Source organism: Eschscholzia californica, unplaced genomic scaffold (genome assembly GCF_041429995.1).
Source record: "Eschscholzia californica isolate CP2 unplaced genomic scaffold, dmEscCali1.0.p SCAF_2, whole genome shotgun sequence".
NCBI lineage: Eukaryota > Viridiplantae > Streptophyta > Magnoliopsida > Ranunculales > Papaveraceae > Eschscholzia > Eschscholzia californica.
In genome coordinates this window covers 16,233,476-16,258,286 of record NW_028238309.1, presented here as the reverse complement: position 1 = coordinate 16,258,286, position 24,811 = coordinate 16,233,476, and the positions used below count along the sequence as shown (strand labels likewise).

General features: G+C 37.8%; 1 pseudogene; it reads right to left on the bottom strand.

The window, feature by feature from the left end:
• Positions 1 to 862: 862 nt before the first annotated feature.
• On the bottom strand, positions 863 to 6,609 carry LOC147556536 (cytochrome P450 71B36 pseudogene; annotated as a pseudogene).
• Positions 6,610 to 24,811: the final 18,202 nt, after the last annotated feature.

Genomic DNA, 24,811 nt, shown 5'->3' with positions numbered 1-24,811 from the left:
ATGATCTAGGCTACATCTCAAGGACACCGATATCTGAGGAAATTAAGGAGGTTGTGATGGAAATGGGATCGACCAAAAGTCCTGGTCCAGATGGCTTACCCTGCTTCTTTTACCAAGACAACTGGGAAGTGGTGGGGCCAGACTTAATCAAATACACCATCAACCCAGGTTTCATTGGTCATGTTGGTCATTGTTAATATATTTAACATTTGATCGAATGAAATATTAGTGCAATTGAAAATTTAAACTATAGATGATCTAATTCGAATCACAAACTTCAAATTGGATCAAAGGAGATAACAAATTTGATTATCTTGTTACTTTATCATTCGATCCAGACTTTTTCTTTATAGAAACCTTGTGTCAAGAGAGTTAAACTCCATCTTTAGAGAAGAAGCGGAACATCCTACTCCATATATTTTAATTATGGAGATCAAAAACCCCATCTTGTGTTTCTGTAAAATCTCATCATAAATTTTGAAGACAGGAGGTTAGGTCTTCAAATGAGTTTCTTAACAACCATCAGTTTTCAACAATATATTCAATATTTTTTTCTTGTTCCTTTAATAATTCTCTCTCTCTCTCTCTCCCTTTCTCTCTCTTCCTTTACATTCAAGCATCTATATAACAAAACAACTTTGTCGTGACTAGGACAATCTAACTAGGACCAAAAAAAGAAAAAAATTACCAACTAGATTGGAAGATGACACCTTGTACTTTTCCCTCAAACTTCACCTTATAATTAACCATCCATAAGTGCTTAGATGTCCTCCACTAATGGCATTCCACAACCCATTTGATATAATGGAATTCAAACCACTTCTCCTCAATAAACATCCCATAAGTGAATTGTAATGTTTTTTTAAGCCTCCTCTACTCCTCCTATAGTTAGTTCATCTAATTCAATGAATCAAAAAATTCATGCAACAATTATCCCCAATAACCCCTCTCTCTCTCCCACCCGTTTTTTTTCTTCACCCACCTTACAATTTAATGTTCACCAATGAATTGTTCTAGACTCTTGGTTGCTCTACTTCTCTATAAAATATTTATTCATTCTCAACTACAACACACAATAGTGTTTGATACATTGTATGAAAGAGTTGTTGAATAATAGATGGGTTAGATTTTTTTTTCAACAACCCCGTCCAAATTGATAATCCATGTTATTTAAATTTCCATATCTATAATAGCTGGGTTTTTTGCGAATAATAGGAAGTACTGGGATAGTTTCTATAATAGTTGTCAATATCAGGGTGATACACAAGATGATCCTGGTATGAAGCAGAAGTTAGTTTTGTTAGGGAGAAAGGTGAAGAAGGTATAAAACTGTTTCTAATTTATCTTTCAGTTTCGAATTCATTTTCTTATGGGGCTATGAAGATTGAGTCCTTAGTATAGTCTCATTTTTCTATTTGGGTTTAGCATTTTATGAACAAAGTATTTTATAGATTGATGATGAACGAAGAAATACCGAACTTCTTAAAAAGTTAGAGCAAAACACAACTAATAGTATAGTCTCATTTTATAGATTGATTTTTTCCTGCATAAATTGATTCTCGGCTCTGACCAGGATGTTTTCCTCTTCTAAGGCTCTGAATCGTTGCGTGTTCTCTTGCATCTAAGCTGTCAATAGTGCAAGCTGGGATGCTACGTCAAGTGAAGTGCTGGTCATCTCTTGTGCCATCTGGGTAAGCTCAGTAATTAGTTATCGGGGCCCTCCTTCTAGCGCCAAACTGTGAGGGGTCAAAAGCGCGGGTCAAGAAGTCAGTAGGACCGGGTCGTTGACCGGAAATCAACCCTTCACCTGTTAATATTCTTATGGGCACCGATGATGTCTTTGGGATTATACCTGTGACGAGAGAAAAAACACATGACTGTAAGATCCCTCAGACACTGGGATGGTGTCGGCCTAAGGGGACTCTGACGGTCAAGTCGGCAAACTTGCAAGAGAAGTAATAGATACGTGAGTGATATCCTTAGAATGTTACCGTTGAGGAGAATGGTCCGAGTTTAGGCATGGCTCGCAGAGTGGCAGGAGCTCGATCTCTACGGTTTGGTCTGACTTGTTTGGAGAGAGGTAATGTGACAACATGTGAGGTTCGTCCTTGACTTAGGCAACCCTGGTGAGGTTTTCCTTGATCGAGAGTATGTACCGTAAATAAAGTGGAAAGTTTCAAGGGTATGACCTCGTAGATAATCACGTGGGTGAAGTAAGGAAGGTCTGACCTCCAGGAGAGATAAAGTAGCCTGATTACTTTGATCTTCAGGAAAAAGAGAGAGATAGGTCTCCCTTTCTTGACAAAACGGTCGTCTCTGGTCGTTCAGGAGAGAGAAAGGTAAGTCGTCCTTAATAAGACGGTCGTCTGGTCGCCTTTCTTTGGTAGAACGGTCGTCTGGACGCCCTTCCTTGATAAAACGGTCGTCTGGTCGTCCAGGTTAGAGAAAGGTATCTCGCAAGAGGTTTGGACAATCGACGAAAGAGAAAGTAATCGGCTGATTGCCCGAGAGTTGGATGTATTAGGTGATCACTTACTATGTTTGTTGACAATCAGATGGTCACCCTGTATAAGAGAGAAAGTAGACTCTCAGTTGGTTGCATGGGATTAGAACGTAGACGAGTATCAAGTGCTTTCGGTCATCCCCAAATGATCTGTATCATCTTCTTCTCGATCATTTTATAGTGTTGGTGATCGACTATCACTTGGCGGTGACTGGCGTCTTCAATGTGGTAACGCATGGAGTTGTCACCATTAATACGCATATTGTAACTCCTTAATGGGTATATTCGGGATCTTGAATGACTGTAACGTCCCCTAACGGATATACGGTGTGAGGTCTGTTGAGGAGGTAAGGGCGTACCTCTTCATCTAGGGTTGAACGTGCTTCTGTACTTTGGCGTTGTTTCTGGGTGTCCGAAGATAAATGGGTCGGGCCCATTAGCCATTAATTCATGGGCTTGGTCACCGTACAAGCCCATTAATCGTGAATTTTTTTGGGGCGCTCCTGGTGGACGTATTTCGACCCATACATGTCATTCCTTGCTTTTGAAAATATCTTTCTTGTAAAATACTTTTTAAGAAAATTGTGTGGCATTCCCATGCATTTCTTGTAAAATGTTCTTTTAAAAATTGTTTGGTACAAGAATTATCAATTTCGACAACCACCAGCTAAAAATTAAGACAATATCACTTTTCGAATCTTCATATGCTTTGCAAACATATGTAATTGAAATTCCATTTCGTGTGTTGTAAATTAATTCAAATCTGAGGGCCCTAAATGCTAAAGTTTTTCCAATGTTTATCATTTTGTCTTGGAGGTTAAAACATAATATGTCACCAGTATAAAACAACAAGTAGACATGGGAGCACTCCCCCAAAGACCACTCAAACATTTTATTAAACACTATCAATCCAGAAATTTAGTTTTTAAGCATTACTATTGTTGTGTCTCCCAGAAATGAAACTATGATCGAAAATCAAATTGCTTTGGGCATACAATGTTGATTTGCATGAATGTTTATATATCAATAAAAAATGTAAAGCTTATACGATGTTTTTTCCTTATAATTTGGGTAGTGATGATACAAAAATCTGGAAGAATTGTAAAAGTTTAGTTAGATAATGGTGGACATATATAATATTAAAAAAAATGATGACAATACTTTGGGCTAATCGGAAGTAATTTAAGAAGAATTCAAATTCCTTTGTTGCAAAAATATTGTCGGATGCATTTCGTGATTTTTGTTTAATTCTTTCTATTTTCTGAAAAAAATAGGAACGTGGTTATGTTTGGCATCAACTATTAAAGTGGTTCAACATTCACCATGCAAACAGGGAATTACAAAGGCTAGGAATCTCCTTCGAATTAAAGATAACTAATAAATATAAAAAGACTTTAAGAAATCTGAAGTTATTCTTTTCTTCTCCGATCTTGCGATGCATAATGTGCTTTGCAAAATAGTCGGTGTTGGAAGCGCGTGTCACACATAACCCCCATATGTTTACCTTTTTCACATGGCGATCATCTGACAACCTCCCTTTTAGTATTTAGATTAATGTTCAAGATTTACCTTAGCCGTAAGTAAGTTTAGTTTTTTTCTATTTACCAAATGTGAACCTTATATTTTAATGATAAAAGTTCTTTTAGAACATCTCCAGTCTTCGTTGGCTGAGGCCGAAAAATCAAATTTTCAACTTCAGCCGGAGCGGTCCAACTTCAGTCAGTTGGGGCTGAGTCCCGACCGGCCACTCCAGTCAACTCAGGATTTAGGGTCGGCTGAAGTCCTCAACATGACCGTCGGGGACATCCCAATGGTCTTGTTGGGGATGAACCCTAGGCTAGATCTTCTCAATTTTTTTGAAATGTAATTACTTTAATATTTTCTTTTTTAAACTTTAATTAGTTTTATTTTTTATAAACTCTAACAAAAACTCACACATTAATAATTAAAATACATACCACCGACATGCCTGTCCTCGAATAATTTCTCACCTTTGAAAAAAAAATTATGTCGAAAATACTTCAGACGCGTGTTTTGTACACAAACAAGATCACACACGTTTTTCACACACCACAAGAAGTCCATACATGCATTTTCTGCGTGCACAAAATTTAGAGGGTGTTTGATTTTTGCACTTATTAAGTGATTTTCACTTATTAAGTGCGGGCCGGCAATTTTAGGTCGTTTGTTTTTTCACTTAATAAGTGAATCACTTCTAAGTGGTGGCAAAGTAAGTGCAAAATAGTAAGCTCCAAGTTGGAGCTTATTATTCTGCACTTACTTTGTAAGTGCTAGAAAAGACATTTCTATACTTCTCCTAATATTGTAATTACCAATATAATTTTAACTAAGAAGAAAATCTTAAACAATTGATAAATAAAAAATCTTTTTATGACTTTCGCTATGACTCTTCTCTATCTTCACTCATCATTCACCTAAGTTTTCCTCCTAAATTTTTTTAACATCTCTTCCTTCACTAATCATGGAACACCCAAACTCCATGATACAACTAATTTCTTTCACCTTCATAATTCTTAATGATTTACGATTAATATTTTTGACATAACATTCGTAAACCATAATTTTCTTTTACCTAGACTAACGAACTTATTATGAATTAGTATAAAATGTTAATGTGTAAATACACTAAGGTCAAAACAGACAATTTTTTATTTTTATAACATTTAGAATTAATATAAAAATTAAAATCAAGCACTTAGAACCGATAGAAAACAAACGCCATAGCACTTACATTTGATAGTAAGTGCTAAAAAATCAAGAGTTAATTCCTATATGGCCCCCTACTTTGTGACCAGCTTCCTTTATGGCCCCCAAATTTCTGTAAATTCAAATATGACCCCCTATTTTCATGGAAATGTCATAACTACCCTTCCCATTAATATATTTTCAAAATAAAATTAAAAACAAAAACCTAAATTCTACCTCACTTCCCTTTCCACCACTCATCTCTCTCCACGTCACCTCTCTCCAACTCACCTCTCTCTCTCTCTCCAAGTCAGCACTCTTAAAAAAAAAAAAAAAAAAAATTTTTTTTCACTCACCTCTCTCTCTCTCCAATCAGCACTCTCATGAAGGTCGCCGGCCGGAAAATTTTTCGGCCGGCGACCTTCATACTTACAAAAAAAAAAAAAAAAAAATTTTTTTTTTCACTCATCTCTCTCTCTCTCTAAAAATTCCGGCGAAGGGGGTTTCCCTTCGCCGGAATCTGGTCTGTTCTTCAACAGACCAGAATAGGTCTGTTGAAGAACAGGCCGATTTGGTCTGTTCTTCAACAGACCTGGTCTGTTCTTGTTGAAGAACATCACATCTATGATGTCTTCATATTTGGATTTCTTCCTATTCGGATCAAGATGTTCGTCGATAACACCTTGATAGAACTCATCAAAATCATGAAAAGTTTTCTCAAGTCTCCCATGTAGTCCAGACAACATGTCAATAAACCTACCTACCTTATTAGGGAAAAAATCTGATGCAGAAAAACTACCCAACATAGCCATAGCTTCATACAAAATTTCTTGAAATCTACCCATTTCAGATCCTCTTTGATAAGTTTTTCCAAAAGCAATTCTACAAACAATATTATCAATTAGAGAGAAAAGCTTTTGAGAGAAATCAACAGGACTATTACTCAAACTAGTACTACTTCCAGCTGACAGAGAATCAATCATAGATCCAACTTGTTCTTCTCTAATAACTCCAAAAGATTGAACTCTTTTCACACTAAAAAGCTCAAGTACACATAACTTTCTCATCTCTCTCCAATACTCACCATAAGGAGCAAAAGCAATATCCAAGTAGTTATATGAAAGTCTTTTAGGACCAGCTAAAGGTGGTCTACTACAAAAATCAAGATCATGGGTTTTCAATACTTCTTTTGCTGCTTCAGCTGATGAGATTATGATTGTGGGTATTTGACCTAGTTGAAGAAGCATTACAGGACCATATTTCTGAGACAGTGTCAATAGTGAACGGTGAGGTAACGGTCCGAGTTGGTGTAAGTTACCAATGATAGGAAGCTTTGGAGGAGAAGGAGGAAGGTTGAGTTTCTTCTTCTCATCTTTATTAGTTTTATGAGGAAGGTTGAAGAAGCATTACAGGACCTATTCTGGTTTGTTGAAGAACAGACCAGATTCCGGCGAAGGGAAACCCCCTTCGCCGGAATTTTTAGATAGAGAGAGAGATGAGTGAAAAAAAAAAAATTTTTTTTTTTTTTTTTTTGTAACTATGAAGGTCGCCGGCCGGAAAATTTTCCGGCCGGCGACCTTCATGAGAGTGCTGATTGGAGAGAGAGAGAGGTGAGTGAAAAAAAAAAAAAATTTTTTTTTTTAAGAGTGCTGACTTGGAGAGAGAGAGAGAGGTGAGTTGGAGAGAGGTGACGTGGAGAGGTGGAATTTAGGTTTTTGTTTTTAATTTTATTTTGAAAATATATTAATGGGAAGGGTAGTTATGACATTTCCATGAAAATAGGGGGCCATATTTGAATTTACAGAAATTTGGGGGCCATAAAGGAAGCTGGTCACAAAGTAGGGGGCCATATAGGAATTAACTCAAAAATCAAACACCCTCTGGGCTTAAAGAGAGATTATGATTTGAGCTGAATTTTGAATTTTTTAGGCTGAGCTGAATCGGTTTTTTCGGCCGACGACAGACGGTGGTGGATTTGCTCTTATCATGAAATATCAAACACTTGAGAATTCCTGAAAAAACCACCTCGCCTCTTAAGCTTCTTGGCCAGAAAGGCAGAAACCCTAGGTTTATGCTATCAAACCAATAGACTGAAGACTTGGGGATTCAAGAGGTCGTGGTTTCTCTCGGTGCTTCCCTGGAAAAATCTGCCGCTGAAGGGAAATGAAGAATTAGGTATCAACAGGTAATCCTCTTTCTGTCATTTGATATCAATTCCTTTACTGAACATTCCTGACTAGAATTTGTTGGTATAATGAAGAACGGAACTTGGGTTTTGATTGTATATGGTTGAAAGCCCTTCAAATTGTACCAGCCAATGTTGTCTATATTTAAAAAAAAAAAAAATCTTGTTTTTTTTTTCCTCCCAAACTAACAGCAACAATGAAGTAGTTTTTGTGGTGTTCTTATTTCGGTTACAATGCTGAAATCCCTCTCACCATGCGAAAATACCCTGGTATTGCAAATTCGCAACGTCATAAATCTGATCAATATAAGTATATAACTAATAAAACTTCATCATAAGTTCTATATGGATAATTGATACACTATAGAGTAAATAACCCCCCATAAAACTGAAGGGGAGGATTATCCTTTAACTATTGTTTTTGTCAGAAACTCATTCTAATGTTCATGCATTTTTACTAAATTTTGCTGTTATGGGTGGCAACAGAGCAGAAAACATTGATAATTTGCTAAATTGCACTTCGCCTTATATATTTTTTGTCCAACCGGCGACTTGGCACCGGTATGCCGCTCGCTTCAAAATAGGGGAAAACTAAGTACTAACTTTCTAGAAGTTCAAGTAAAGAACGGAAGTTAAGAATTTAGACACACTTAGCTTTTAGGTCGAGATTTAACTACAATACCGATGCTGAAGAAGACAGGGGCTTTATCCTTCTATTGTTTACACACTATATTTTGTCCTTTAACTATTGGTTTTGTCAGAAACTCATTCTAACGCCTGTTTTGCATTTATACTAAATTTTGCTGTTATGGGCGGCAACAAAGCGGAAAACATAGATAATTTGCTAGTTTGCGCTTCGCCGTAGGTACTTTTTGTGAAAATTTCAGTGGCATACCGCATACCATTAGAATTTTATGGAGTTGTTAGACTTTGACTTGAAGTTGCAGGCTAGAAGCAACGAATTGCCATTGTCTTGATTGTTTGTTCAGAGATTTTTGTTTTTCCACATTGGTGCATCCACATTTTTATTATGCTCATATCAGCATCCTCGTTGAGTATTGGTTTTCAACAAAATGTCATGCGTGAAAAAGATGTGGTTGATTAGATATTAGTGCATTCTTTGCTGATAAAGATTCAATGAGATTGAGTAGTACCAGAATCTGTATGTATTCGACTGCAAAAAGTTACAAGTCACTTATAAATATGCATCTTTTTAAGGGTAAACCAGTAGTCTCACTTCTTTGAAGATTATGTTCGTTTTATTTTTTCAATACCCCAATATATTCTTCTGGTGAATAATCATGTCCTTATTAAATTTTCGATTGACTGATTTTACAGGCGGCAGTTGATTACAGTGAAGTCTTGAACTCAAGACTTACTCCATCTTCATCAATGGATGAAGACGCCATCTTTATTCATCTGTGTCAGTTTACAACTGGAATGCTTGAAGAGTTTGAGGCTGAAGACGATGCCGCTCTTGCATACATGATGCACCGTCGTCGACGTAAATTGACTATGTCAATTAAGCAACCCGAGCACCGTGATGTCAAACGCCGTAGATACTCAGAACACAACCGTAAACAACAAGCATTGAAATTAATGCATGATTACTTTGACGAAAATTGTGTTTACTCAGATGCTGATTTTACAACCCATTTTCACATGCAACGGAATCTGTTCAACCGCATCTTGACTGAGTTGATGTCCGTGGATGATTTCTTTTGTCAAAGATATGATGCACGGAATATGCCTGGCCACTCACCCCATCAGAAGTTAGTTGGTGCACTGCAACTACTTGCATATGGCTGTACTTCTAGCGCCGCCGAAGAGTATGTTCCCATGGGTAAATCTACCGCTTATTTGAACTTGAAGAGGTTTTGTTCATCCGTGGTTCAGTATTTTGGGCCCCGTTACTTGAGGACTCCAACAGCAGAAGATGCTCGAAAGTTGCTTGAACAAAACGAAAGGAGAGGATTTCCTGGAATGTTGGGGAGTATAGGTTGTATGCATTGGGAGTGGAAAAACTGTCCAGTTGCTTGGCACGGAGATTATGTGGGGCACTGTAATAGACCTACTATAATTTTAGAAGCGGTAGCTTCTCAAGACTTGTGGTTTTGGCATGCCTTCTTTGGTACACCGGGATCCTCCAGCAATTTGGACGTCTTTGAGAAATCGAACATCTTCGACAATCTTCTTACTGGCAGGGCCCCACCAGCAAATTTTATTATTAATGGTAACCAATATGAAATGGGCTACTACATGGCAGATGGAACATATCCGAAATTAGCCACAATTGTTCAATCATTCGGGGTGGCAGACTCTCCCCAAAAGTTGAAGTTCAATGAACATCAAGAAGGCAAAAGGAAAGATATTGAGCGCGCTTTTGCAGTATTACAGTCTAGGTTTGGAATCGTTTCCGGGCCCGTAATGCAGTGGGACAGGGAAGAACTCGACAAGATTATGAAGACATGCATTATTCTACACAATATTATCGTTGAAGACGAGAGACGAGATCCAAACTGGTCTTATGTCTATGACAGTACTGACAAGGCCCGCAATCAAGTAGCCCAAGGTGTAGACCTTAGTCAGTTTACCACGAGGGGAGCAGCAATGAGAGACGAAGATAAACATTTCCAGCTACGAGATGATCTTGTTGAGCACATTTGGGCCAAGCATCAAATGGGAGAGCAGTTTGAGGACTAGTAAGGATTTTGTCCTGAGGTAAACCGTCTAACTTCCGCCTATTTCTAGTACTTAGTGTTCATTGGTGTTCATTTGATGTGTTCGAAAATGCATGATAATTCAATGAGTACGTGACTAGACAATGTATAAAGTACAAATCCCATTATAATGCATAAATGGCGCTTCATATAGTTATACTGATCAAAATTATTGCTCTTTTCCATTTCATCATAATACCATTTTGGGCTGAAAATAGTTATTCTAAAAGTGAAAGAAGTGTTGGTAAAATGAAAGGTTATCACGACAAAGAAAAAATTCATACTGATAAAGTTTTTCTCTGTTTCGGTTTTATTTTTCTGTATTATGTCATGACACGTGGGTTTTTAGTAAAGTAAAAAAGTTAGTTTAGTAACACAAATATGACCGACTTTATTTAATTTAAAATTGAACTATAAAAATTAGTTTGATTTCAACCTTTTCTTTTTAGGTTCCCCACTTCTTTCTCTTTTCCCCCACAAATTGGTTGCTCTTCAACAGTTCTTCATCTATTGGTTTACAAAACAACAAGTGACTTTTCTACATTCTTTTGTATGTAATTCTTCTCCATAATTCCTATTAAGTTGTAAGTCACATTGGTGGTGAGATGGACTTTGGTGCTACTCTTAAGAGGTTAAGCACCCTTCCTTAGTGAGACCTTTTAAAACCGTGAGGCTCAGGTGTGCCAAAGTGGACAGTATCACTAGCAGTCCGGGAGGCTGGTTCGCACCATCCTATAACACGTTATCAGTTCGATTCGCACTACTATGATGTGGTCTTGGCAGGGGGTGTTGTAAAGCAATTTCACATTGGTGGCGAGACGGAGTGTGGTGCTCCTCTTAAGAGCTTAAACACCCTTCCTTAGTGAGGTCTTTTAAAACCGTGAAGTCCAGGTGTGCCAAAGCGGACAGTATCATTAGCAGCCCGGAAGGCTGGTCCGCACCATCCTATAACATATTCATTCTTTTCCAATTTAATTTTGTCATGTTCTTGATTGGTTGAGTCCAAACCATTTATGGTTCCCCACTTCTTCATCTTTTTCCCCACAAGTTGGCTGCTCTTCAGTAGGGCTTCTTCATCTATTCGTTTACAAAACAAACCAAACAATAAATGACTTTTCTACGTTCCTCTTTTGTATGTAATTCTTCTCCATAACTCTTATTCATTGTTTTCCAATTTAATTTTGTTATGTTCTTGATTTGTTGAGTCCAAATCATTAAGGTGTATTATCATTATTAGGAAGCCGTAAAATTATTTTTCTTGCCTAAAAAAGTAATGGATTCACTACTAAAATAGTAAAAATATGATTGCTTGGGTTTATACCGAATTTCTTGTTTTGTGGAGATCAAGTTTTACTAGTTACAGAACATCTTATTATTGATAAATGCTAGAATTTTTTCTTTTTGTGTCCTTGATTTCAAATCTGAAATCATCAAAGTATTATCATTCTTAAGAGACTATTAAAATTACCTAAAACCAATTCTTTTATTTGAATTTGTGTTTCAAGAATTGAGCGGTATGATAGAGAGACTCAATTTCATGAAAAACATAAAAAAGAAGAAGACTCGGGTGTCTCAATAAAAAACAAAATAAAGAAAATATTACCAAATTACTTTTCAACTCTTTAATATGTGAGCAAGTGTCAAGCCAAACTAACTTTTAAACTATTTTCTACTTTTTAAAAGTAAAAGAACTACTACAGGTAAAAGAGCTTCTACTGTACGAAAATTTTATTTTTGTGTTGCTAAATAACACTTAAGACAATAGCGTTAACAACTTGTATTCAAGTATTATGTTAATTTTTAGTTACCTAATCAAGCATGTATATAAAATGTTTGTGTTTACTTGTAAGAGGTATTTAATTACGAGCATTATATACACAAATCTTAATAAATAAGGAGTTTGAGTCATCGTTATCAAATATATATATATACTCGCAGAATTTTCAAAATATAGGTAAAGTCTTACAGATGAATATGACATGAAATCGTTAATAAAAATTATGTAGGTCATCATCTTACCCATTAAGATTAACTACAGTCTACCGTCAATAATAAACCTCTAAATACAATGAGTTATACACATGATTCATAATAAATAAGGAGTTTGAGTCACCGCTAGCAAAGTATATATAATACACATGATTCATAATAAATAAGGAGTTCGAGTCATCGTTATCAAAGTATATATAATACACATGATTCATAATAAATAAGGAGTTCGAGTCATCGTTATCAAAGTATATATAATACACATGATTCATAATAAATAAGGAGTATGAGTCATCGTTATCAGAATACATATAATACACATGATTCATAATAAACAAGGATTTTGAGTCATCTTTATCGAAATATATATGTACTCAGAGAATTTTCAAAATATCATTGTTAGTTAAAATCTTACACATAAATATAACATAAAATCGATAATAAAAATTATATAGGTCATTATCTTACCCATTAAGATTAATTATCACTGATAATAAACATCTAAATACAATTCAAAGTGACCTAAAATTTTGATTTTGTAAAAGAAACTAACCGATCACATCTTATCATGTATTAGGCGTTTGAATTCTACTTCATATTTGAAAATTATAAATTTTTGGTGGAAGGGTCAATAACACAATGAGTCCACTATTAACACAAAGTAGGGCAAAAGTAAGGACATGCAATTTTGGAAGGTGGCCAATACGTGGACAACCCATTTTCTTATATGGACAATTATTTTATATAGACAACTAAAAAAAAAATTTAATTTTTATATGGACAACAGTTTTTAAGGGGACAACGTTCTATTATATTTCACTCGAATCATCTAAGAATTAGAACATTATTTTAAGTCCTCTTTTTTCCATAAACCCTAACTTTAGGCTTCTTCTACTACTTCTTCATCATCACCCACAAATGTATATAGAGAAAAATTTTGGACAGAGATTGTTGATTATGACATCTAAAAAAGGGAATGACTTGTTGAAGAATCTTCCCTAAGAGAAAGGGAAGATCTAAATCTTCTTCATGAACCCTAAAACTCTTTGAGAATTTTAAAATTTAGAGATCAATTTTTGTAACTTTTAAAACCTAAAAATTATTATTTTTTGTTTAACAAACAACTACATCTACTCATGTTTCGTGGGAAACAAGCAGATTTGCTCGGTTAAGATCCACACTGCTATTGTTCATGAGTTTCCCCGAAACAATAGTGGCCATTGCTACTGTTTCGAAAATTTCTCACGAAACAGTCTGTGTAAGTGTTCGAATTAGATGACTCCACCGCAGTAAAAAGTTAGGGCTTGAAGAGATGAAGCTGAAACAGAAAAGGATTGTTCTCAAATTTCTGCACATTGAGTTGAAAGGATAACGAATTTGAGAAAATTAGGAAAGAATTTGATGAAGAAAGTGATTGGGGAGGAAGAGATTATTGATCTTCAAAAGAGGAACACTAGTGTAAGAAATTTTATGAAGAAGTTGATGATGAGAGAGAATTGAAGAACGACGTCTCTCTCTCTCTCTAACCTAACGGTGAAAATTGTTTGGCTTTGGATGAGATCCAAATCATCATCAATTTGATAAGATCCAAATCAGAGTAGTTTATGAAGAAGTTGGTGTAAGAAATTTTATGAAGAAGCTGATGATGATGATGAGATTATTGATCTTGTGTTAATAGACTATCTTCATTAATAAGATCCAAATCATCATGAATTTTGCACCGTGGGTAAACTCTTTGTTTTCTTGATTGAAAAAGATGACCCAATCTACACCTTGCGAAAATAACACATACCGTTCATTAATTTGCTAGTCTATAAGTTGTTCTCCTAGATCCTAACAGCCGAGCAATAGAAGAAGAAGATGATGAAGATGACAAGTAGGTTTTTTTAATTATTGTTTTTGTTAATGGTCCACAATTTAGTAACTCTTAATATTTAAGCCCTTATGAAGTTGTCCCCTTGTTAACTTCAAGTCAACTAAGTCAAACATAGTTGACTCGCATCGGACCCAAAAATAGTTGTTCATATAAGAAAATCGGTTGTCCACGTATTGGCCACCTTTTGGAAATGCACCAAACAAATTATTTTTGCATACACCACTTTTTGGAATTCACCAAATAAATCATTTTCGCATGACGTCGATATCTTATTGCATTAAATAAAACGTAAATAACCTTATAGGAGTACATTTTACCGTTGAACTTCACGCTTGTGTTGCGCACAAAACAAACCTATTCCTACACATATCTACATATTCACTAAATAATCAACACATTAATGATACATTTGTGTATTTGTACGAGGAAAAAAAATAAATATTCAAAATAAATTTACTATTTTTCTATTTTATCCTATTAATTTTAGACCTTAAACTCAATATATATATATTTTAGATTAATCGTCAGATCATTTAAATTATGTCAAATTCAAGTTTGGTGGTTCAAGCTAGTTGTTTGGTTTCTACATGAAAATGACTATTCAAGTTATAGGAAGATATAAACCTACTTCGAAGTAAAACCATGTGCATAACCGACTTGGATCTCCCCTTCTCAGTTTTCTTAGGTTTTCTTCTCACTTTTGCTTTGTAGATTTCTCCCTCTATAACACTTCCTCTCTCAAAGTCTTCCCTGATTTACAAGAAGAACTATTTGCCACTTTTTTGTAAGATATTAGGTTGTCATGTATATATATATATACTTTACTTACTGGACATTATAAAGCTTGGTTTATGGATGGAGAGAAAGATAAACTTTATTCCTATGAAGTTAGGTTTCTTACATATTCAAACTTTACTGTATATAGTGAAGGATATATCCGTTTGGTTCGAAGGAGATGTCCTTCGACCAAGGTGGCAATGCGATCAATTTGTCAGTTAGGATAACGATGACCACACGTAAAGATCATCCAGTCCGGTCCAATTAGGGGTCGTAATGCTTTGCTAGAAGCCAACTACGATCGTCGGATCAAGGAGTTGATTCGCGGCTAACATAGATCGGATCCTACAACGGGTTACACATAAGAGTGGTAGCTTGATCGGAGAGAATTGACTAGACGGGAACTGGCTAAAGTTGGATGGGATTCAACTGGAAAGGCCGAAAGGGTCCGAATGGAAATTCGGGACAAGATAGAAGGAAGGCTCATTGGACCGGCCATGAGATGGCCGACCAGAGTAAGTGGGCCGGCCATATAAGGCCCATGGTGGGCTGCCCTGGCCGGCCACACTTAAGGGATTATCAAAATACCCCAAAAGGGTATTTTGGTAATTATCTTTTCTGTGACCCGAAAATAGAAAACCTAATCTGAATGAGATTCTAATTAGGGTTTGTCTATATATTGGGTCAGTTGAGAACAGAAAAGGTGTGGATTTTTCTCTAGTAGAAAATATACAGCTCTCTCTCTCTCTCTCAATATACAGCTAGTGGAGAGAGAAGAATATAGAGAAAAAGCTCTTGTTCTATCAATCTAGTCAAGAAGAAGAGTTCTTCTCAACCTTCTAGTAAGTCCTAGCAGTCTGAAAGGAAGGGAGATCAAGTCTATTCACTCGGTGTCTCAAGTAGAGGAGCTACACTTGGAGCTCTCGATCTTTACATGCGATTGGAATGGTTCGAGGGAAAAACGCGTTAAGGTATTTATCTCTCTTCTAGTTCATTGATTAGTTTATGCATATGATCCTGGGAAATCTAGTGTTAACATATGATGTTTGAGATTCCGCTTAGAACACTAGATAGTGTATAGGATACACAAAACCCTACAGTGGCATCACGAGCCGGTTGCATGAAACTATCTCTGACTAGTCGAATTAGATTCGAACTTGATTGATTAGATGGTTTTATGTTTAAATATGGATTTAGACATAAAATTGATTAGTTTAAATTAGATTTAGACTTAGACGTAATCGGATAGAAATTGAAAGTGTTTCAATTGGGAGAACTTTAAATTTTCGATTTTGAAAAGAATTTTCGAAAAGGGAATTTAAAAGTTAATGAGTTTTTTGAAAAAAAGTTTTCAAAACCTACTGTTTTTATTTTATTTTTCATCAAAAACAGCAGATTAGGGTTGAGAAAGGGAGAAGACAGCATGCTCGGATGGCAGTTTCTATTTTGGAAATAGAAACTGCCGGTCCAGACCAGCCAGGACGCGTCTGGCCAGTCCGGACATCTCGGGAAACAGAGTCCCGAGATGTGGAAAGACCAGACTGGGATAGTCCCAGTCCGAGTCCTACTGGGAGTCCGAGACATGAAGTCTCGGACGCCCAGACGCGTGCAAGACGCGTCTGGAATCCCAGTCCGTCTCGGTCTAGGACCGAGACGGAATCCGAGTGGGACTGGGAATCCGAGACTAGGTCTCGGACATCCCAGACGCGTCTGGGACGCGTCTGGAATCCCAGTCCATATGCAACAGGGAGTCCGAGAAGGTCTCGGACATTTCAGAAGGTCTCGGCCATAGGCCGAGACATAGTCTGACCGTCCAGCCGCGTCTAGGACGCGTCTGACACGTCCTGGCTTCTCGGACTTAATGTCCGAGAGAGCAATACTTGGTCAGACGCGTCTAGGACGCGTTTGATGCACCAAGACGCGTCTAGGACGCGTCTGTGGCCAAGGAGCACGTCTGGCCTAGGGCCAGGACGCGTCCAAACCGGGGTACCCGACATGTTTGGAACATGTTTTCTCGGTCCGGCCGGTGCTAAACACTTGTCCGAGCCAAGTTTTGGGTCAAACCGAGACTGGTCCGCGGGTGTTTGACCAAGTTTGACTTAAGTCTTTGGAGTTTGACTCGGGCTTTTTGGGCCTTGACTTGAGTGGGAGGTTTTGACTTTTCTTCTTCCAACTTCAACCATATTTTTTTTCCGAAAGCGACCCGGGCCAACCAAAAGCCTAAACCGGAGTTTTTCCAAAACGATTTCAAAATCTTTTAGGATAAAACCAAAACGAGCCATTAGTCAGAATTTTGAGAAAATTAGACTTAAGGCACGTTAGACATAGAGATGTCGGTAGTATCTCCCGAATAGCTATCTAGAACATAGCAAACCTAGATTCGACCTAAGGAAGCGAATCTCAAACATACTTGGGTGTTTTATGAGTGTCATATTATTATGTATGTATGAATGTGAATGCGGGTTCTAGTATGGCCATAGAATTGTTCTATCTTGTTTTTAAGCACGGATGGGTGCCCGATGTAATTAATTTAATTTCAAGTTTTATACGATCTGCGAATCGTTGAGTCTTGTAATTAGAGTTAAGGGTCCAATAGAGTCCATTGAAGAGCCAAAGGATGAGACCGTGGTTCGAGTGGGAGAATTCAATGGAGGTTCGAGGATGGAGATCCAGGCGAACGGAGGCAAAACAAGCAAGAACCTAAGAAGATTAGATCTTTTAGGTTAGGGGCCATACTAGGATCATGTCTGCTTGATTTATTTTCTCGCGCGCATTTACTTATTTACGTTTTATGTGGTGTATGATTATGTTAGAGTTCACAGTAATGCATGCAAACAAAAACGTAAAAGTCATGCCTACCCAGATTAAGACACCTGTTGAGCCCTTGTTCATCGATGGTGGGTCATGCCAAAGCAGGGTGCCATCTTTTACCTCGGGACAATACGGGTAGACCTATGAAGAGGTCTACATGTCTAAATGGTTATTCTCAACGAGTCAGCAAAAGAGTTTTGGATTTCGAGGCAAAAGGATGAATTGACCACATAAGTGTTATTCATCAACCAAGAGTCATATGAGATATGATCAGTAAGGAGTTACTCACCCAGGAGGGTGAAGTTAAGGGCAGTGCCAAAGTACGCTTAACTTCACAGGAATGGGATCTTGGAATCGTATTATTCAAAAGGGGACGGTTTTCATTGAATAATATAGCAAAAACTGTTTTTGCATAAACATTGAATGTAGTACTTAGCAAAATCCTTATTATGTTTATGTAGGGTAGAGATGGCATATAGTATTAGTTCACGTTTAGATAGAGATCTATACGACTTTCTAGATTGGGAGGAAGATCAGAGAAGAGTTCTCGATGCTTCAAATAAAGAAAGCGTAATAGAGCTACCAGAAAGGGAAGTGGAAGTCGGTGCCTATGTTATAGAGGTCAATTTGGCAGATATGGCTGACTCTCCTTCATGGGTATTTGATACCGGATGTGGAGCACATATAATTTCAGAATTAGATGAGCTCAAGGAGGTCAGGTATCTGACAAAGAGCGAGATGGTTCTACGAGTCGCAAATAAGGCAAGAGTTGCTGTTGTGGTTGTAGGAACCTTTGAGCTCAGTTTAGAGACTGGGTTGATATTAGTGCTGCATAATTGCTATTATGTACCCACTATATCAAGGAACATCATCTCTGTGTCGGTGTTAGACAAAGAGGGATATCATGCTATAATAAAGGACAAGTGTTGTTCTTTATACAAAGGTGAGATGTTCTATACCAGTGCTAAGCTACGTAATGGTCTTTATGTTGGGAACATAGAAGACGAAATCCTGAACATAGACACGAAACGACTTCGTACTCATGATTCTAACCAAAGCTATCTCTGGCATTGTCGTTTGGGTCACATTAACATGAAACGCATGCAGAAGCTTCATTCAGATGGACTTCTGGGATCGTGTGATTTGGAATCGTACGATACATGTGAGCTATGCTTAGTGGGCAAGATGACAAGATCGTCCTTCAAGGGGAAAGGAGATCGGGTGAGTGAACCATTAGGACTGATACATACAGATGTATGCGGACCTATGAGTACACTTGCGAGAGGTAACTATGGCTACTTCATAACGTTCACAGATGACTTCACTAGATATGGTTACGTATATCTTATGAAGCATAAGTCGGAATCGTTTGAAGTGTTCAAACAATTCCAGAATGAAGTAGAGAATCAACTTGGCAAGAAAATAAAAGTCATTCGATCGGATCGAGGTGGTGAATATTTGAGTCAAGAGTTTGAGGATCATCTTCGGAGTTGCGGAATAGTGTCCCAACTCACTCCTCCAGGAACACCTCAGATGAATGGTGTGTCCAAAAGGAGAAATCGAACCTTGATGGACATGGTTCGATCGATGATGAACTTAGCCGATCTTCCTAACACCTTCTGGGGGTATGCTCTAGAAACGGCTGCTTTCACACTAAACCGAGCTCCGTCAAAAGCTGTAGAAAAGACGCCATATGAGATATGGACTGGAAAGGTTCCAAAGTTGTCTTTTTTCAAAGTCTGGGGTTGCGATGTTTATGTAAAACGTTTACAAGGAGATAAACTAGCACCAAGATCAGACAAGTGTCTCTTTGTTGGTTATCCAAAAGAGACGAAGGGGTATTACTTCTACAACCCATCAGAGAACAAAGTGTTTGTTGCTCGTGATGGTGTCTTCCTTGAAAAGGAGTTTCTTTCCAAAAAGACAAGTGGGAGAAATATAGAAATCGAAGAAGTTCGATCCGAGCAACAAACTGACACCGTTGTACCGATGTCAGAAGTCGCGATTCCTAACTATTCTGAGCCGATAGAAAAGGAAAGAGAGGAAGATATGGTAGATCCTCCCGCGCAGAGCGAATGTGATTCGCAGGAGAACCCTCAAGGAGTTGAGAGTGTCTCACCTGTTGTTCGAGCCCCGCGTAGGTCCGCAAGGCTGATTGAGTTATCTCAACGACAAGAGTTGTTGTTGATAGAGGATAATGAACCCAACACCTACAAAGAAGCTATGACGAGCCCAGACTCCGAAAAATGGCTGGGAGCCATGAAATCCGAAATGGAATCCATGTCTGAGAATCAAGTTTGGAACTTGGTTGATTTGCCCGATGGAGTAGAACCCATCGGATGCAAATGGATTTTCAAGATGAAAACAGACAAGGATGGAAACGTGAGTGTTTTCAAAGCTAGACTCGTGGCAAAAGGTTACAGACAAGTCCAAGGGATAGACTACGAAGAAACCTTTTCCTCTGTCGCGATGCTTAAGTCCATTAGGATTGTTCTAGCAATTGCAGCTCATTACGATTATGAGATTTGGCAAATGGATGTCAAAACCGCCTTCCTGAACGGTAAACTGGAAGAGGATGTGTACATGACACAGCCTGAGGGTTTTGAGGACTCCAAGAATGCTGGAAAGGTTTGCAAGCTTCAAAGGTCCATCTACGGGTTGAAGCAAGCAAGTCGGAGCTGGAATCTTCGATTCGACGAGAAAATCAAAGAGTTTGGTTTTCTGAAGAATGAAGAGGAATCTTGTGTATACAAGAAGGTTAGTGGGAGCAACCTAGTTTTCTTGGTCCTGTATATGGATGACATACTGATCGTTGGAAATGACATTCCTATGCTTAACTCCGTAAAAGAGTGGCTTAGGAAGTGTTTTTCAATGAAAGACCTAGGAGATGCAGAATACATATTGGGCATCAAGATCTATAGAGATAGATCGAAGAGGATGATTGGACTCAGTCAAGAGACTTATATCGATAAGGTTCTTGGGAGGTTCAAGATGGAAGACTCTAAAAGAGGATTCCTACCCATGACACATGGTACGACGCTAAGCAAGACTCAGTGTCCCCGAGATCCTGATGAGCTAGCACACATGAAGAAGGTGCCTTATGCTTCGGCAATAGGATCTATCTTGTACGCCATGATCTGCACTCGCCTAGACGTCTCATATGCTCTGAGCATGTGTAGTCGTTACCAATCTAATCCAGGTGAGAAACACTGGACCGCAGCCAAAAATATCCTGAAGTACTTGAGAAGGACAAAGGATCACTTCTTGGTTTATGGCGGGAAAGATGAACTAATCGTGGAAGGCCATGTGGATGCGAGCTTCCAAACGGACAAAGATGATTTCCGATCGCAGTCGGGTTATGTCTTTTGTCTAAACGGAGGAGCAGTAAGCTGGAAAAGCTCAAAGCAGACTACTGTAGCAGACTCTACCACAGAAGCAGAATACCTTGCCGCTTCGGAAGCAGCCAAGGAAGGAGTTTGAATAAAGAAGTTTATCTCCGAACTTGGTGTAGTTCCTAGCATAGAAAATGGGGTTACTCTGTATTGTGACAACAATGGAGCTATCGCCCAGGCTAAGGAACCAAGGGCACACCAGAAATCCAAACATATCCTAAGGAAGTACCACGTGATTAGGGAAATCACTGAGCGAAAAGATGTGGTCATTTGCAAAGTCAATACGGACGACAATGTTGCCGATCCGTTAACTAAGCCACTGCCTCAGCCCAAGTATGAGAGTCATAGAAGGGGCATAGGTATAAAGCGCATCGATGAATGGCTTTAAGTTGTAATTGGATTAATGAAAGGGGTTTCATGTAATCAATTAGCTACATTCAATAAAAAGAAATAAATAAATTATTTCTGTCGTTAAATAATGGTTTAGTGTTTAATGACAGTCCAAACATAATGAGGCATTCCAGGTAGGTTTATCAGATACGTGATCTGGTAAATGGAACCCTACTAAGTGAACATGGAATAGATTCATTATTCAGTCCCTAGTCCAGGTCATTGCATGGACAACAATGACTCAAGAAGACTAGCATGGGAATTGACTAATAGCGCAGTTCCATGGGCTATAGGAATATGGTATTCAAGTCAATTACATGGGTGTATGATTGGGGAATATACACTGGATAACCCAAAAGATGAGAGTTCTTCAAGGAGTTGAAAAACGTCACAAACTCTCATAGGCAAGATTGGAGAGATTCCTTAAACATGAGTACTCCACTCATCTTATGTAAGGAATGTCGAACTTTGGTACCGTCAAACGCCGCGCCGTAAAAGGAGGTTATAAAGGCGGGATACTGGGGGAGACAGGATAGACATGAAGTTAAGTGGGAGTACAAGACTGGATGATGTCCTCCTATTAAGTTAGGATTAAGTATCTCCGGGCCACTTGAGGAGAAGCAACTGGAAAATGTGTGGCCACACTCAAATGGATTAAGAGTTAATCATTTGTATTGACAGTTGTTCTCCAGATCAAGAAAGTCTGAAGGATATGACGTATCAGATGAGATACTAAGAGACATGGGAATCGAGCATTGCACTTGTTCTAAGTACAAGTGGGAGACTGAAGGATATATCCGTTCGGTCCGAAGGAGATGTCCTTCCGAAGGAGTGTCCTTCGACCAAGGTGGCAATGCGATCAATTTGTCAGTTAGGATAACGATGACCACACGTAAAGATCATCCAGTCCGGTCCAATTAGGGGTCGTAATGCTTTGCTAGAAGCCAACTACGATCGTCGGATCAAGGAGTTGATTCGCGGCTAACATAGACCGGATCCTACAACGGGTTACACATAAGAGTGGTAGCTTGATCGGAGAGAATTGACTAGACGGGAACTGGCTAAAGTTGGATGGGATTCAACTGGAAAGGCCGAAAGGGTCCGAATGGAAATTCGGGACAAGATAGAAGGAAGGCTCATTGGACCGGCCATGAGATGACCGACCAGAGTAAGTGGGCCGGCCATATAAGGCCCATGGTGGGCTGCCCTGGCCGGCCACACTTAAGGGATTATCAAAATACCCCAAAAGGGTATTTTGGTAATTATCTTTTCTGTGACCCGAAAATAGAACCTAATCTGAATGAGATTCTAATTAGGGTTTGTCTATATTGGGTCAGTTGAGAACAGAAAAGGTGTGGATTTTTCTCTAGTAGAAAAATATACAGCTCTCTCTCTCTCTCTCTCAATATACAGCTAGTGGAGAGAGATGAATATAGAGAAAAAGCTCCCGTTCTATCAATCTAGTCAAGAAGAAGAGTTCTTCTCAACATTCTAGTAAGTCCTAGCAGTCTGAAAAGAAGGGAGATCAAGTCTATTCACTCGGTGTCTCAAGTAGAGGAGCTACACTTGGAGCTCTCGATCTTTACATGCGATTGGAATGGTTCGAGGGAAAAACGCGTTAAGGTATTTATCTCTCTTCTAGTTCATTGATTAGTTTATGCATATGATCCTGGGAAATCTAGTGTTAACATATGATGTTTGAGATTCCGCTTAGAACACTAGATAGTGTATAGGATACACAAAATCCTACATATAGTACTAAGTACAACCTGTCAGTGGCGGATTCAGATATTATTTTTAGGAGAGGATAAATTGAAGAAGCCTAAAATAAAATTTGACTACTTTCTAATTCATGTAAACAACTTTCTTTAAAATTATCTCTAATAAAACTTACATTACACTGTAAACTAATATTTATTGCTTTTAACAAAAAAAAAAAAACTAATATTTATTGGAAGTGGCGAAAAAGAAATAACGTAATCTAATGATGACTCTCTTTGACCCTGCTATGACTAAAGTATTTTCAAACATACATAGCACTATTGTGTTTATAGTTAATTTAGACTATTGACTTGGGTTTTCAAATTTATTTAAGATTATCCACTATATGAGCTCATTTTTAGTAAATGTAGATATGGTAACATACGCTGATATAGCCTTTGTCGACTTATCGTTCATATGAAAAAAAAAACAAAATTATAGATTTGGGAACTAAACTGAGCTAAATGGATAAAATTAAACAACAATGACCCTCCTTTTAGCATAAAGAAATTGTTAAAGTTCAAACATTTAATGAACTCATTTTGAGTAAATAAAGTTAGTTGAAGCATGTATGAAACAAGATTTTTTTTTTGTTAAAAGTATATATATTATTAAACTAACGCAGAGTCTCATTACAATACATATTACGAAGAAAATACGGAATACAATTCCACTTTTTTACTCTTTCCTTTCGACGCGCCCATTTCGTTAACTTGTCCGCTTGAGTATTCTGATCCCGCTTGATGTAATGGAATTTAACTTGTTGCATCTCCTTCTTTATGTTCCTGATTTGCCTAATGTGTACTAGTGATTGCCATTGAACCTGATGCTTTGAGTTATTCAAATGTTTGATTAGATTTATATTGTCGCTTTCAATGATGACCTGCATGTAATTGTTTTCTTTTGCCCACGTAATACCGTTCAGTATGGCTAAAGCCTCTCTTTCCTCACTGTTCCTTTTTTTTCTTTCCTCACTGTTCCTTGCTCTTCCAATATTCACGCTTGCAAAGATAAACTTTGACCTATAATCATGTACAATCAGAATAGTTCCTATTATTTGAACCACATTAACAAAAGATGCATCAACGTTAATTTTCACATACGGCTGAGTCGGAGGCTGCTATTTAGAAATGACAGTTTTATCATGATTCACTTTTTCTGCACTAATTTTAGGAAACGATTTAATCGATTCTATAACCGTATTCACATCATAAACCGATTGTTGAAAGCAGTGGTCACATCTCGTTTTCCATATGTAGCATAATATTGTTACAAAATGAATATTGCCGATCATACAATTGGTATGATCCTGATTCTGCCAAGACATAATCCAGTCAGAAACCGATGGAATGTGTTCTGAAATAATATTAAAGTGAAACCATATTCTCTTAGCTATGGAACAAGATTTACAAAGGTATAAAAGTTTCAACTACTACATTTGAAAAGGAATCACAATAAGGTACAAAAGAAAAGTTTTTGGAGATGGGACTCAAACTTAGGTGGTTCAAGTCCACAACCTAACACAAGACCACTTTACTAAGGCAACTTATTTGCTATTGTTTTACAAGAAGAATTATACATTCCATCAATGATCAACCTATGAATCCGAGGTTCCCAACCCAAGCCATCTTACCTAACCATGGTCTACATAAGGCTGAGGGGAGGCTATAACCCACTCTCGCCCCTATGTAGATCCGCCAC